At 40.7% G+C, this 13,967-nt stretch overlaps 1 pseudogene; it reads left to right on the top strand.

The window, feature by feature from the left end:
* The window catches only part of LOC138759896 (dynein axonemal heavy chain 11-like), a 119,850-nt pseudogene extending 107,498 nt beyond the window's left edge, over positions 1-12,352 (top strand).
* The last annotated feature ends 1,615 nt before the right edge of the window (positions 12,353-13,967 follow it).

A 13,967-nucleotide genomic window follows, 5' to 3' on the forward strand; every position in this document is an offset into this window, starting at 1 on the left:
TGTTGGAAGGTGAATCCTCACCAGTTATGACAAAAAGTTTATTATTTTTGTATATTTATCTTTTTTCTCTTCAGCCTTTATCATTGTCTGCTCTTTTTCTCTTTCCCTAACCCTGCTCCAAACTCTGGACTCCTGCTCCACTCCAGTTTTTTTTTCTCAGTACAACCACATAAGACAGAAAGGAAGAAAAGTTGGAGAAATTCCAAGTAGCAATTAAATGGGAGTTAATAAATTAACTTCAATATGGTAGAAAGATTACTGAAGAAAAACATCTTTTCAGAATTAAGAAGTTTAAATTGAAGGATGGTTCCAGCATTGAGAACTGTATGTGGACAGGAACATGGAGAAAGATAGTGGTCCAAAGTTGCAAGTCACTTTGAAGATCTCTGAGTTGCAAAATGTCAAGAAGAAAGATGAATTGCTAAGGATGATTGGGTGAAAGGTAGCAAAGATGCTGACAGAGTCGATCATTCATTACCCACTTCCGGGGCAACCAGACAAGGTCAATCTACACCAGAATTTCTGCTGCAGCTTTGCAGTGGCTGGCACAACTCAGAGAAAGAACTGTAAACATGAGATTGCCACCCTTATTTACACATTCATTGAGGAAACACTGAAATCTGGCAATGTTGTGACGATACCATACTATTTTAAAAAGAATAGGTCAAAATATTGAAGCACGTCTTGCTCTGCAACCAAAATTGCAGTGGGAAATTAAATTTGTATGTGTGAAATTGGTTTCCACCATCATTATGGTGAATCCATGACAAGACAGCAGCAGATGGTCTGACTTAATTTTGGGTCAGAATACTATAGTTTGAGGATTTTGTTTTCTGCTTCAGCTTGTATATTCTCTTTGTGTTAATGTCGTTGTCGCGACCATTGCTGCATCTTTCTTTTTCTCTAATTAGTAGTAGCTGCAGAGAGGTTGGTGATGGATTTTGCACAGAAATTGAATTTCAATAATAATTAGAGAGTCGTAGAGTGTGAAGTAATGAGCACCAATTATTCCTTCCGTGTCTTACAGTACCCTTTTGGCCAATCCATCAACAAAGACTTCAATTTGTTTTAGTAATGGTCCATGAATGGTGCATAAATTCTGTTTTGAGAAGAAGCATAGATTAACACCTCTCTTCGATTCTACTTGTTAGAGTGTCAAACCCCACTTACTTTCAAAGAGTCTAAAGTCCTGTTATGAGAGATTTTATTTCTCTGCATAAAATATATCAGATCATGTCTCAGTCAAAAACAATGCCCAATCCCAACAATTTATTGGAGCAAATAAATTGCATGAATCTTATTTTGGATAAGATCTATTATTTTTGTCCTCTGTTCAATCTGTTGAGAGGCTTTAGTCCTGAAGGGAACTGTCTGCAAGAATGGTGCAACATGGAAAAAGTATGTATCAAGGGTTCTGATAGGAAAATAAGAGGTGGGTAAATAAATAATCTTAAAACTATGGACTGATTTAACCCTTGAATAAAGTCAAAGAAATATTTTTACTCAGAAATTTTATAGAATATAGGGTTCTTAAGAATGAACTTGATGTGCAGTAAAAGAAGAAGTAAAGAGAACAGAGGAAGGTAGGATAGAGAAGATAGCTTTAGCTAAAGAGTTACTGAACCCAGGTACGATAAGCTGGATGAAGGCCTTTGATGCTACAATTTTGGTTATTTAGATTTCCATTGTTATTTTGATATTTGTCATAAGTTCATTGTTTGTAAGATTGGAATCCTTACTGTCAGAAGAAATTGTGAGTTTGAATTTCAAATTATCCATAGGTGAATTGCACAGATTTGAGAAGTGTGTGTGTAAATGTAAATTCCTTAACGATTCACTCAGCCATGAAGTTGCAAGTAGGAACCGTCTGTAAATCTGAGCACATTTTACTGTTTGCATCTTGTAACTGCCATTGTTTTTGCAAACTGGAGGATTCCAATTTCAAGACACAGGAAGGTGGAATCTAGCTGAGCTGGCTGCAATACACAAAATAAGCTCTTTTTCTAATCAGATGTGTGAGAGATAATAGAATATAGGAAGTAAAGCTAGTATGAATGAAATAAGGAATACTAGACTAGACTAGAGGAAGTTAAGTAAGTGCTGAGTAGGGATGAATTCCGATAAGAGTGTGAGGAAGGGTTACGCAAGTATAATAGAATAAGGGTCTTATAGTGATAGAAAGAATTAGCAAGTTCTGCATAAAGATTAGTAAGTCCTGGGGGTTGAGATGTGTGAATAAGGACAAAGGCAGATTCATGAATAAGGACAATGACATGATGGGACCCAGACAGGATACCCCATGGTCTTTCAAATTTACAGAAACTGCACGTAGGCAGACAAATGCCAAACCAATCCAGGAGGCAGAAGAATGTTAGAGGGTACCTCTTCACTGAAATGAACTGTATAAAAGTTGGGTGAGCCCCAGTATGTGTGTGTATTCCCAGGGTAAGGGGAAGCACCCAACTTTGCATTGTTGTACAATAAATGTTCTTTGTTCTCAATTTATGTCTCGAGCGAAATCTGTGAAGGAACTTCTGTTTCTCACAGATGGGAAGCAGAAGCAGATGTGTTTCTCTGTATCCATGAAATTTTGGGCTATACTCATCATGTTTAAGTAAACCCTCCTCTAATAGCTGGCTCAAAATAGGAACTAATTGATTTTCTACCTACCTACTGCTTACCGTAGCTCATTAGTCAAATAGATGGACATCAAGCCTATTGCTGACTTATTCTCTGTTTGAAGTTAACATTGGGCTTTCCTGGATGTGTGGGAGGTAGTGATGGTAAGTAATGGTAAAGTTGGAATACATTTTTATACAGGGGATCCAAACTGGCTCCAAGTATTTAAAATGTCAGTAATCATGAAGATGAAACAAAATATTTGTGTTCCATTGTGTTCCCTCCACTGCAATTCACACTATACCCCACTGAAAATGGTACAGTATTTTGAAATTAGTTGTTAAAATAGCCTGACTTTCATACCAGTCAGCCTTTTCTGACCAGATAACAGCACAACTAAAATGTACATTCCTCTATTAACTCCTGTACAAAATATATTATACCTGAATGTCTAAAAGATTTTTTAAATTTCTCAGATATGTTAAGATTGGTGACAATGCGTGTGAATTCGATAGCCATTTCGGATTAATTCTTCACACCAAGTTGGCCAATCCTCATTACAAAGCTGAGTTGCAGGCTCAGACACGGCTCATCAATTTTACTGTCACAAGGAATGGGCTTGAAGATCAGCTGCTTGGCTGAAGTGGTCAACACAGGAAGATCGGATTTAGAGCACCTGAAGGTACCATACTTGCTAAGATGGGACAGAAATAGCAGTAATCTTACTAGATGCAACTATTGATGGATTTCCCATACCTTTTTGGTTTTTTCTTCAATTTGTAACTGTCTCAAATAATTTATCAATTATTGATGACTTCAAACTACCTTGTCCAATAGTTAACAAATTATGCAGTATATTCAAAGTTATTTTCATAATTTACAATGGTAAGGGGAAGATATAATGAAAAAAAATTAAAATAACCTGTACAGCTCTAGTTTAATTTAAAGATATATCACGATAACAGGTGCTTCTGACCCACAAAGACACACTGTCCAATTCCACCCATGTGACCAATTAAACTACTAACCCTGTACATCTTTGGAACATGGGAGGAAATTGGAGCAGCCCGAGGAAACCCACACGAATATTGGGAGAATGTATAAACTCCTTACAGCGCCAGATTTGAACCCAAGTTGCTGGTGTTGTAACCATGTTGGCCTTGTTTCTTGAGCTCTTATAGTCTTTATGTATAAATGCAAAATAATCTTTTGCTCCTCACCCAAGTTGACAATATTATTTATGTTAGTTCTGCATTATCAGCCTAAAGCTTTCAACAGGATTTGTATCACTTTTTGGAGCATGAACATCAAGAGGATTGAAGTATTAGAGAATGCAGGAGACTGTTCTCACTTAGTATTGTATTCTGCACCCTGAATCAACCATTTCAGGGCGGCTTTATCAAAGCTTGCCTGCTCTCAATTTGTTGGACAACTCATTAAAATGGCAGACTAAAAGTTTGCACCTGTCTCTAATTTGCAATAACTGCCAAGATTCCAATTGTTTAATATTTTCCTAAATGCCAGAATGTATGAACATAAATTGAAAACCAAAATCTAATAGCATTAATTGACACTGCATAAAGTAGCAGCAGAATTGATCATGGCACATTTTTTAATGACAGTGCAATGTGATCCTGAAAGCGATTCATTTCTATACAGACATGAGGCAGCCTTTTCTGGTGGTTTATTTAGGGCTTGTTCTCTTAAAGCCTGGCTGCATGGATCAAGCAAAGATAAATTGTCCTTGTTTACAATTACCCACCTGAGAACTGATGCTGAATTGTACTGACACAGTAAAGCTCAGCGAAATGGGCTCAGGGCGGTAACAAGACTTAAAGGTGAAAGGGGAAAACTTTAGGACAGTAGTTTTCAATCTTGTTCTTTCCACTCACATACCACTTTAAGTAATCCCTATGCTATATAGGTGCTCTGTGATTAGTAAGGGATTACTTAAGGTGGTATGTAACTGGGGAAAACAAGTTGAGAACCCCTGCTCTAGACACAATTATTACTGAAATATTTTATTTGAGAAAAATCATCATTGACCTATTTCCTTTGGAGTTATGAAACCATGCACATAACGAGTCAATTAGGTACAATTAAAATAGTGGTTTTCAATCTTTTTCTTTCCACTCACATGCCACCTTAAGTAATCCCTAGCTAATCACAGAGCAACTATGGAAAGAAAAGTTTGAAAACTACTGGTGTAGGGGAACATTTGGGAGAACTTCTTCACACAGAGAGTGGTGAGAGCGTGGGATAAGCTGCCAGTTGACTTGGTGAATGTGAGCTTAATTTTAACATTTTAGAATTTGGACAGGTACATGGATTGGAAGGGTATGGAGGGCTAAGGAGTGGGTACAGGTCAGTGGGGCTAGGCAGAAAAATAGTTCCCCACAGACTAGAAGCGCTGAAGACCCTGTTTCTCTGCTGCAGTGATCTATGGTTTATAATAGTTCAGCACTGACTATATGGACTGAAGGGCCAGTTCTGTGGTGCAGTGGTCCATGGTTCTAAGACTGCGAAAGACATTGCAAAAATATTATTTTTTCTTCAAAAAAGAGGGTCCTGGTTTTGTATGGGATGGGCCATGAACTGAGTCAAAATTCCAAGTTCTCAGCGTATTGTAGAAGTCCATCTCCCCAGCAACTATTTTAAACAGTAGAATTGCCATTCTCCTATCCTAATTGATAAATTTAACAACCAGTAGTCATCAAGAATATATTCTGGAATAGCCTTCTGTCCTGATGAGAAGTGTACAGCTATCTGGGTGGACTAGTTCGGAATCCATTGACCAATATAAGGTTTGTCAGATCTTTGACTCCTGCTGGAATTTTGAGGTGTGTTTGGAAATATAAGAGTTCCCAATCCATGATTTTGGATATCATTTACAGGTCAGAAGGTACCTTGCTATATGGGGAAATGGTGCAGTACTTTTATTTATTCAAACTGAAATTGATTCTACAAGGCACTTGCATTTCAGCAGACTTAATCTCTCTCTCCTGAACTGTCAGGCTAACTGCAGTGTCAATCTGAATATTACCAATCTGATTCTTGGCAGCAGATTGTCGGCCCCCAAAAGTGAATCGATGAGGGAATTTTAGTATTTCTAAAATGTAAAATCTCACCCATTAGCAGCCGATTGTTTTCAGGGTTAAATTCACCTCACATGGCTTGCCTATGTTAAAGGCCCTGTCAGTAGTTTTATCAGTGTTGCAATGAAGAGTCTTTAAAAGTTTCCATCAGTACTGCAAAAATTTTAAACAAAGCTTCAATGTTAATAACAAAAAAATAGCAGAGCGATAATAGTTTTTGAGGAGTTGCATGTGACAATAAATGTTATGCAGTCTACATTGCCAATGCAACAGAATCATTTTAAGATTGAGCTGAAACGACTTGAGGACAAACTCCTTACACATTTATCTGTGGTGGAGGGCAACTCCCTTGGTGATATCAAACTGGTGGAGAAACTGAAATTAACAAAGCTAACTGCAGATTGCAGCAAGCACCAGCATTCTTGGTAACAAAATGAGATTTATCCCACAATTATGTGGGCATGATGTGGATACAACTTTCGTAATTAAAAAATGTTCCAGTGCACCTACTGATCTAGATTTTGTGCCGTATATCTCAGGTGACCATTGGTACAAATTGTCCAGTTTAAAATTAATTTGCGTGTTTAATGTTGATTAAATGTTCTATCCCATTCCGAATAGTTTCATAAAAATGAAACAAGATCAATTAAAGTGTTAACCATAAAACCATTTAACACTTACAGTATGGAAACAGACCATCTCAGCCCCTCTAGTCCGTACCAATCTAAGTAATCTCCTGTAGTCCCATCTACCTGCACTCTGCCCATAAACCTCCAATCCCCTCTCATCCATATACCTATCCAACTTTTCCTTAAATGACAAAATTGACTTTGCTGTGACCACCTCTTCCAGAAGGTCATTCCACTCAGCCACCACTCTCTGAGTGAAGAGGTTCCCTCTCATGTTACTTCTAAACTTTTGCTCCCTAACTCTTAACTTGTGACCTCTTGTTTGAATCTCACTACCCTCAAGGGAAAGAGCTGATCCACATCTACTCTATCTATCTCTCTCATAATTTTAAAAACCTCTATCAAATCCCCCCTCAACCTTCTATGCTTCAATGAATAAAAACCTAATCTACTCAATCTTTCTTTGTAATCTAGATTCTGAAATCTAGGCCACATTTTAGTAAATCTTCTCTGCACCATCTCTACCTTATTGATATCCTTCCTATAATTTGGTGACCAGAACTGTACAGAGTATTCTAAATTTGGCCTCACCAATGCTTGAATAATCTCAACATCACTTCCCAACTCCTATTTTCTATGCTTTGATTTATAAAAGCCAGCACACCAAAAGCTTTCTTCACCACTCTATCCACGAGATTCCATCTTCAAAGAACGATGAATCATTATTCCTAGATCCTTCTGTTCTTCTGCATTCCTCAATGCCCTCCCTTTTACTGCATATGTCCTGTTTTGATTATATCCAACCAAAATAAAGCACTTCACACTTATCAGTATTAAACTCCATCTGCCACTTTTCAGCTCACTCTTCTAAGCAGTTCGAATCCTTGTGCAATCTCTGAAAACCTTCTTCACTATCCACAACTCCACCTATCTTTGTAGCATCCACATATTTACTAATCCAGTTTACCCCTCCACCATCCAAATCATTAATGTAAATGACAAATAACAAGTGATCAAATACCAGTCCCTGAGGCACACCAGTTGTTACGGGCCTCCATCCTGACAGTCAGTTATCCACCATGACTCTCTGGCATTTACCTTCTAGCCACTGTTGAACCCATTCGACTATCTTAAAATTAATACCTAGTACCTAAACCTTCCTTATCAACCTTCCATGTGGAACTTTATCGAAGACCTTACTGCAATCCATATAGACAACATCTACACTCTACCCTCATCAACATTCCTAGTCACCTCCTCAAAAAATTCAACATGACCTTCCACGCAAAAACCCATGTTGAGTGTTCCTGATCAGACCCTGTCTCTCAGATACTTATATATATTATCTCTAAGAATACTTTCCATTTGCTTGTTGAACACCGACGTCAAACATACAGGCCTATAATTGCTAGGCTTACTCCTCGAACCCTTAAACAAAGGAACCACATGTGCAATACGCCAATCCTCCGGCACTATGCTCCTCTCTAATGACTTTTGAAAAATCAATGTCGGAGCCTCTGCTATTTCTTCCCTGACTTCCCTCAAGGTCCTGGGGAAAATCCTGTCAGGATCCAGAGACTTATCCACCTTTATATGCTTCAAAAGCTCCAATAATCCCTTTTTCCTAATTTCTACATTTTCCATAATTACCCCTTTTGCTTCCCTTATCCTGCACAATTCAATATCCTTCTCCCTAGTCAATACTGAAGAAAAGAACTTGTTCAGTATCTCCCCCATCTCATTTGGCTCTGCACACAGTTGTCCGCTCTGATTCTCTAAGGGACCAATATTATCCTTCACTCTCCTTTTGTGATTTGCATATTTATAAAAACCCTTCAGATTTATTTTCACCCTGTTTGCTATAGCCACCTCGTACCTTCTTTTCACTTTTCCAATTTCTTTCTTAAGATTCTTATTACAATCAATGTATTTTGCAAGCATCTTGTTTACACCTTGTTTCTTATATTTAATGTCGGCCTCCCTTTTTATTCGAACCATATTTCTATCATCCATTGAAAACCATGGCTCTTTTGAACTTTTGACTCTGCCTTTTATCCTAACAGGAACATAAAGATTCTGTACCCTCAAAATCTCACCTTTAAAAGACCTCCAATTCTCTTCTACCTCCTTCCTATAAAACAAATCATCCTCATCCACTCTTTGCAAATCCTTTCTCATCTCTTCAAATCTGGCTTTTCCTCCATCAAAAACCTCAATCTTTGGACCAGACCTATCCCTTTCCATAATTACATTGAAACTAATGGTACTATGATCGCTGGATCCGAAGTGCTCCCTGAAACATACCTCTGTCACCTGCCCTATCTCATTCCTTAACAGTAGATCCAACACTGTCCCTTGCTGCAAAAAAAAAACTATCCTGCACACATTTTACAAATTCTAATCCATCCAACCTTTTCACAGAATGTGTTTTCAAATCTATATTAGGAAAATTAAAATCCCCCACTAACACAATCCTGAGCTTATTACAAATATCTGCTATTTCCTTACAAATTTGCTCCTCTATTTCTCGCTCCCCACTAGGTGGTCTATAATACACCCCTATAAGTGTAACTACCCCTTTCCCATTTCTCAATTCTACCCATACTGCCTCTCTTGACAAGCCCTCCAATCTAGCTCATCTAAGCACTGCTGTAATATTTTCCCTGACAAGCAATGCCACACCCTCCCCCTTTACCCCTCCAATTCTATCACAACCCTTCTGCAACCACATCTCACTAATCATTACCACTTAAGGTTGTACCACTGCAGAATTCATTTAATCAATCTATTCAAAATCATTATCTTGCAGATTATGTTTTTCCTTGAGTGACTAAAAAGTCCCCATTGTTCATCCCTAATTGGGGTTCATTGTACAAAAATGTAAGGCCATGCACTTCAGTAGGACAAATCAAAAGGTGGACTATTATCTAAATGGAGAGAAATTACATATGAGTGGACTGCAGAGGCGTCGAGTTGTTCTTGAGTATGAAACGCAATAAGTTATCACACAGGTACTGTAATTATTTAACAAGGCAATGGTATATTAGCCTTTGTTGTCAAGTAATTTGAGTTTAAAAAAAAGGACAAATGGAGTTGATCCAGACAAATGTGAGGTGTGGTACTTTGGCAGGTCAAATGTAAGGGAAAAATACACAGTAAAGGCAAGGTTCTTGGAAACACACTGATCTACAGAGGTTTCCAGGGGTGTGGGTCCATTTCTCCCTGAAAGTGATGACACAGATAAATAGGATGTAAAGAAGGATTTCAGCAGACAGGTATTTAGTATAAAAGTTGAGGTCTCATTGCAGCCATGTAAAATTTTGGTTGGGCCACATTTGGAGTATTGTTTGCATTTCTGGTTTTCATATTATAGGAACAGTGTGGAATCTTTGAAGAGGGTGCAGATGTTGCCTGGGTATGAAGCATAGGAGGATGGACAAACTTGGATTGCTTTTTCTGGAGTGTCAGGTAAAAATTTAGAAAGTTATGAGAGACATAAATAGGAATGATAATATACCCAGGGTGGAAATGCCAAATACTAGAGGGCAGAGCTTTGAGGTATAATGTGAAAAGTTTAAAAGAGATTTGCAAGGCAAGTATTTTTTACACCAAGAATAGTAGGTGCCTGGAACATGCTGTAAGTGGGTGAAGAAAGGGTAGGTTGTAAAAGCAGATACGATAGTGATGTTTAAGAAGGATTTAAATAAGCACGTAGAGGAAATGGAAAAATGTAGATCACATGGAGGCAAATAAGATTAGTTCAGTTTGGCAACGTGGTTAGTGCAAACATTGAAAGCCAAAGCACCTTTTCTGAAGTGTACTTTTTTATGCTCTATTTTTAAATTGGATGGGGGGTTATTCAGGCAGCAATTGGAATAGTTTTGATCTGCTAATTTAACAAAGAATAAATGCTAAAAATAATATACCTTCATTCTTTGGCATTTTATTGAAACATAGAAGATCCTAAGGGTAATTTAGATGTCAAGATGTTTTCAGCATTGAAAATATCTTGAAACAAGATAAGAGCATGATCATTTAAAGCCAAGGTGCCAAAGATTTTTTTTCTCACAGAAAGTGGCAATTCTGGAATTCTCTACCCCACAAGGATGTGGAGGCTAGATCACTGGATGTACTTAAAGAGGAGGCAGATACATATTTGAAAGATTGAAGAATTGAGGGCTGTGTGAAACTGGCACAGAAGAGCATTAGAGTCATGAGCAGATCAATTGTGATCATAATAAAAGGCTTGAGGAGCTAGGTATCCTATTCCTGTTCCCATTTATATTCTTTCTATAATTATTACAAGTTGTTAGTTCCATAACTTCTCTCTGTGAAGAAAGTTCATGTTACTGAAAACTTAACCAGATATCAGATTTGTTGCTTTAAAGAACCATAAAGCAATCACCGGAGTTTATTGTATGAAGAATGCAAAGACATCAAGCATAATATTTGTCATTTTTAATTTGTCAAATCCTATTGATAACCAATGAATTAGATCCGAAGGAGTTGGACTTTTTCTTGAGATTCACAATTGAGCAAACATTCAAGAGCCGCTTTGATTTTCTCTCCACTCAGTCCTGGAGTGCCATCAAGATCATTTAAGTGTTGTCTTCTGGTCTAAGGGCCTTAAAAGTAAACATACAAGTTGTTTATTCAGGCAATTCAATAAGGCCACATAATTCCTGACATGCTATCTCTGCAGAGATCTGAGCGGTGACAGCAAAACAAAGAAGGATTCTGACCAAGAGCTGGAAAATACGAAGAGTGTAGTATGGATGGATACTTGATGGTCAGCAGAGATTGGGGGGGTGGGGGAAACATAATTTTTCTGTGATCTATGACTATGATTTCCAATCTCATCTTTCAGAATTCCATCATTCATTTTAAAGCAGTCCAATTCATTTTGTCACTGACTTCTGTGCGATCACAGAAAATGTCAGATCTGCCCTTATTCTTTTCCATATCTAGTATGCTAGACACCTTTTTCAAAAGTAGTGTTTGACTTGTTTCTCTTTCAATTTTGTGTACTTCATTCAATGCTCAAAGCAAATGTAGATGAGGTGACCACCTCCATTCAATCTGTAAAAGTGACCCTCAGCTCTCACTTGGCTGTAGCTTTAACTTTTATTCTCATTTTCACTCTGGTCAGCATCCAATATTGTTCAAATGAAGTCAACTCCAATATGAAGAGCAACAGCCCTCTTCCAAAGAGGAACATTATGGGCTCAATATTTGAGCTGAATAACTTCAGATAAAAGCAATTGCACTGCTTGTAATGTTGTTTCATGTAATTTCAAGTTATTATTCATCACCTTCGATTTATGCTTTTTGGGCGGCAGACCACTAGGCAGGCAAACCGGCCCCGCTTGTAATCCACGCGACGGGGCAGCTGGCCAAAATGGTGCTGTCTGGGGTTTCCCCTCCCCAGCACAGGACTCAGAAGCCCGCGTTGGGTGACCACGTGATGCCCAGGTGACGTCAGCGCCCCCCAATTGCGGTTCTCAGCCAGGTCTGGGCTGGGAGTATAAGTCCAGCCCAGCAGCCTGCAATAAATCAGTTCTGCTCACTGAGCTCAACCCATCTGGTTGTATGTTCTTTCAGTAGCAGTGTAGCTGCCGCTACAATTGGTGACCCCGACTGGTTCAAACATTTTTGAACCCGTCATGAGCGAACCTGGGATCAGTGCTATAGCTGTCAAGCTGCCTGAATTCTGGGTTCAGGAGCTGGAGACCTGGTTCAGCCACACAAATGCTGTTTCACCTCCGTCAGATTTCATCTGACACGACCAAATTCTACCATGTGGTCGCTGCCCTGGACCAGGCCATTGCCAAACGCCTGCTGCACCTCATTCAGCACCCACCCGCCAAAGACAAATACGAGATCATCAAGCGAGTGCTCACCGGAACCCTCGGAGCCGGAAACCTCGGACTATCCAGGCGCCAGCGTGCTGCTCGGATGCTGCACCTCAACGCCCTGAGGGACAGGTCACCGATGGAGCTGATAGGATGAGATGCTCACACTCATGGGTGATCACACCAACTGCCCACTCTTTGAGCGCATTTTCCTCGACCATCTGCCCGAGAACATCCAGCCGTTACTGGCCCAAGAGAGTTTTACCGACACTTGGGCACTGAAGGCCCAAGAGCTATGAATCAAGTGATTCCCGGAGGGCTTAGCAGTCCAGCAGGTCACGAGCCACGGGCATGACCATACCAAGCCCACCCCTAGCACTGCGGTAGAGCATCCAGCCCCTGGAGGGGCCACCAGGAGCATAACCAGGGGCATGGCATCTGCTCCAGGCCTCTGCTTCTACCACCAGCGCTGGGGAGCCAAGGCTCAGAAGTGTCGTCAGCCCTACTCGTTCCAGGGAAACGAGCAGGTCGGCCGCTGTTAATGGCTGCGGCGTCTGGCCAAGGGCACAGCCTCCTCTACCTGCGGGGCTCAGTCAGCAGCCGGCGGTTCCTTGTCCACACTGGGGCCCAGATCAGCATCATCCTGGCCACGGCCATCGAGTCCAGGAACCAACCTCAAGGACCTCCCCTCCATGCAGCCAACACAACAGAGATCCGGATGTATGGAGACAAGACAATCCACTTCCAGATCCGCCGATGAAAGTTCTCGTGGAGGTTCACCATCTCATCCCTTCTGACCACCGTCCTGGGTGCCAACTTCCTCCTCGCCCATGGGCTTCTGGTGGACATTCGGTGTAGGCACTTGGTGGATGCCCGTATTTTCCAGGCCATTCACCTCATCACCTCCCGCACAGAGCAGCCGCAGATGGCCAAGATCAGCACGCCCAGAGACGAGTTCCAGCGAATCCTGGACGAGTTTCTGACCCTCTGTAGTGCGCGTCAAAAGAACCAAAGATTTGTTGATCCAAACCAAGGCTTTTATTAACTAAAAGACTGGAGCATATCACAAGTAGGTCAACCAGTTCAGAATGACCTGGTCTGGCTAGGAGCAATCCTTTAAGACCTGCCAGTAGGTGTGGCTACACTCTCAGCCAATCACAGTCATCCTACACTACCATATGTACATATACACATTGATGATAGAATCTGTACTATCACATTAACCAAGGGGTCATTCTTAGAGTACCGGACGTGGCATCGTAAAAGGACTGGGCCAGGAACCGTGAGCCATGCCGGTATGGTCGTACCCGACTTGGATTTCTTTGGGAAAGAGAACATCCTTTCATGGGGCTTGGCTTTGGTCGCGGTGCATAGGAGGGAGCGGATGGAGTGTAGGGCACTAGTGAGCACATCCTGCCAGCGAGAGGTAGGGAGACCTTTGGACCAGAGGGCAAGCGTAACCGCTTTCCAGACGGTGGCATTCTCCCTTTCGACTTGCCCATTACCGTGTGAGTTATAGCTGGTGCTCCAGAAGGTACTGCCGCAGCTCCGTGCTCATAAACGAGGACCCCCTGTCACTGTGGATGTAACTGGTGTACCCAAAGATGGTGAAGATGCTGTGCAGGGCCTCTATAACTGAGGAGGCAGTCATGTCCGAGCAGGGCACAGCGAATGGGAAGCGGGGTTACTCATTGATGGCCGTAAGGATGTAGGTGTTATGGTTGGTCGACGGCAGGGGCCCCTTGAAGTCTACGCTGATACGCTCAAAGGGG

Source organism: Narcine bancroftii, chromosome 1, assembly GCF_036971445.1.
Source record: "Narcine bancroftii isolate sNarBan1 chromosome 1, sNarBan1.hap1, whole genome shotgun sequence".
Taxonomy (NCBI): domain Eukaryota; kingdom Metazoa; phylum Chordata; class Chondrichthyes; order Torpediniformes; family Narcinidae; genus Narcine; species Narcine bancroftii.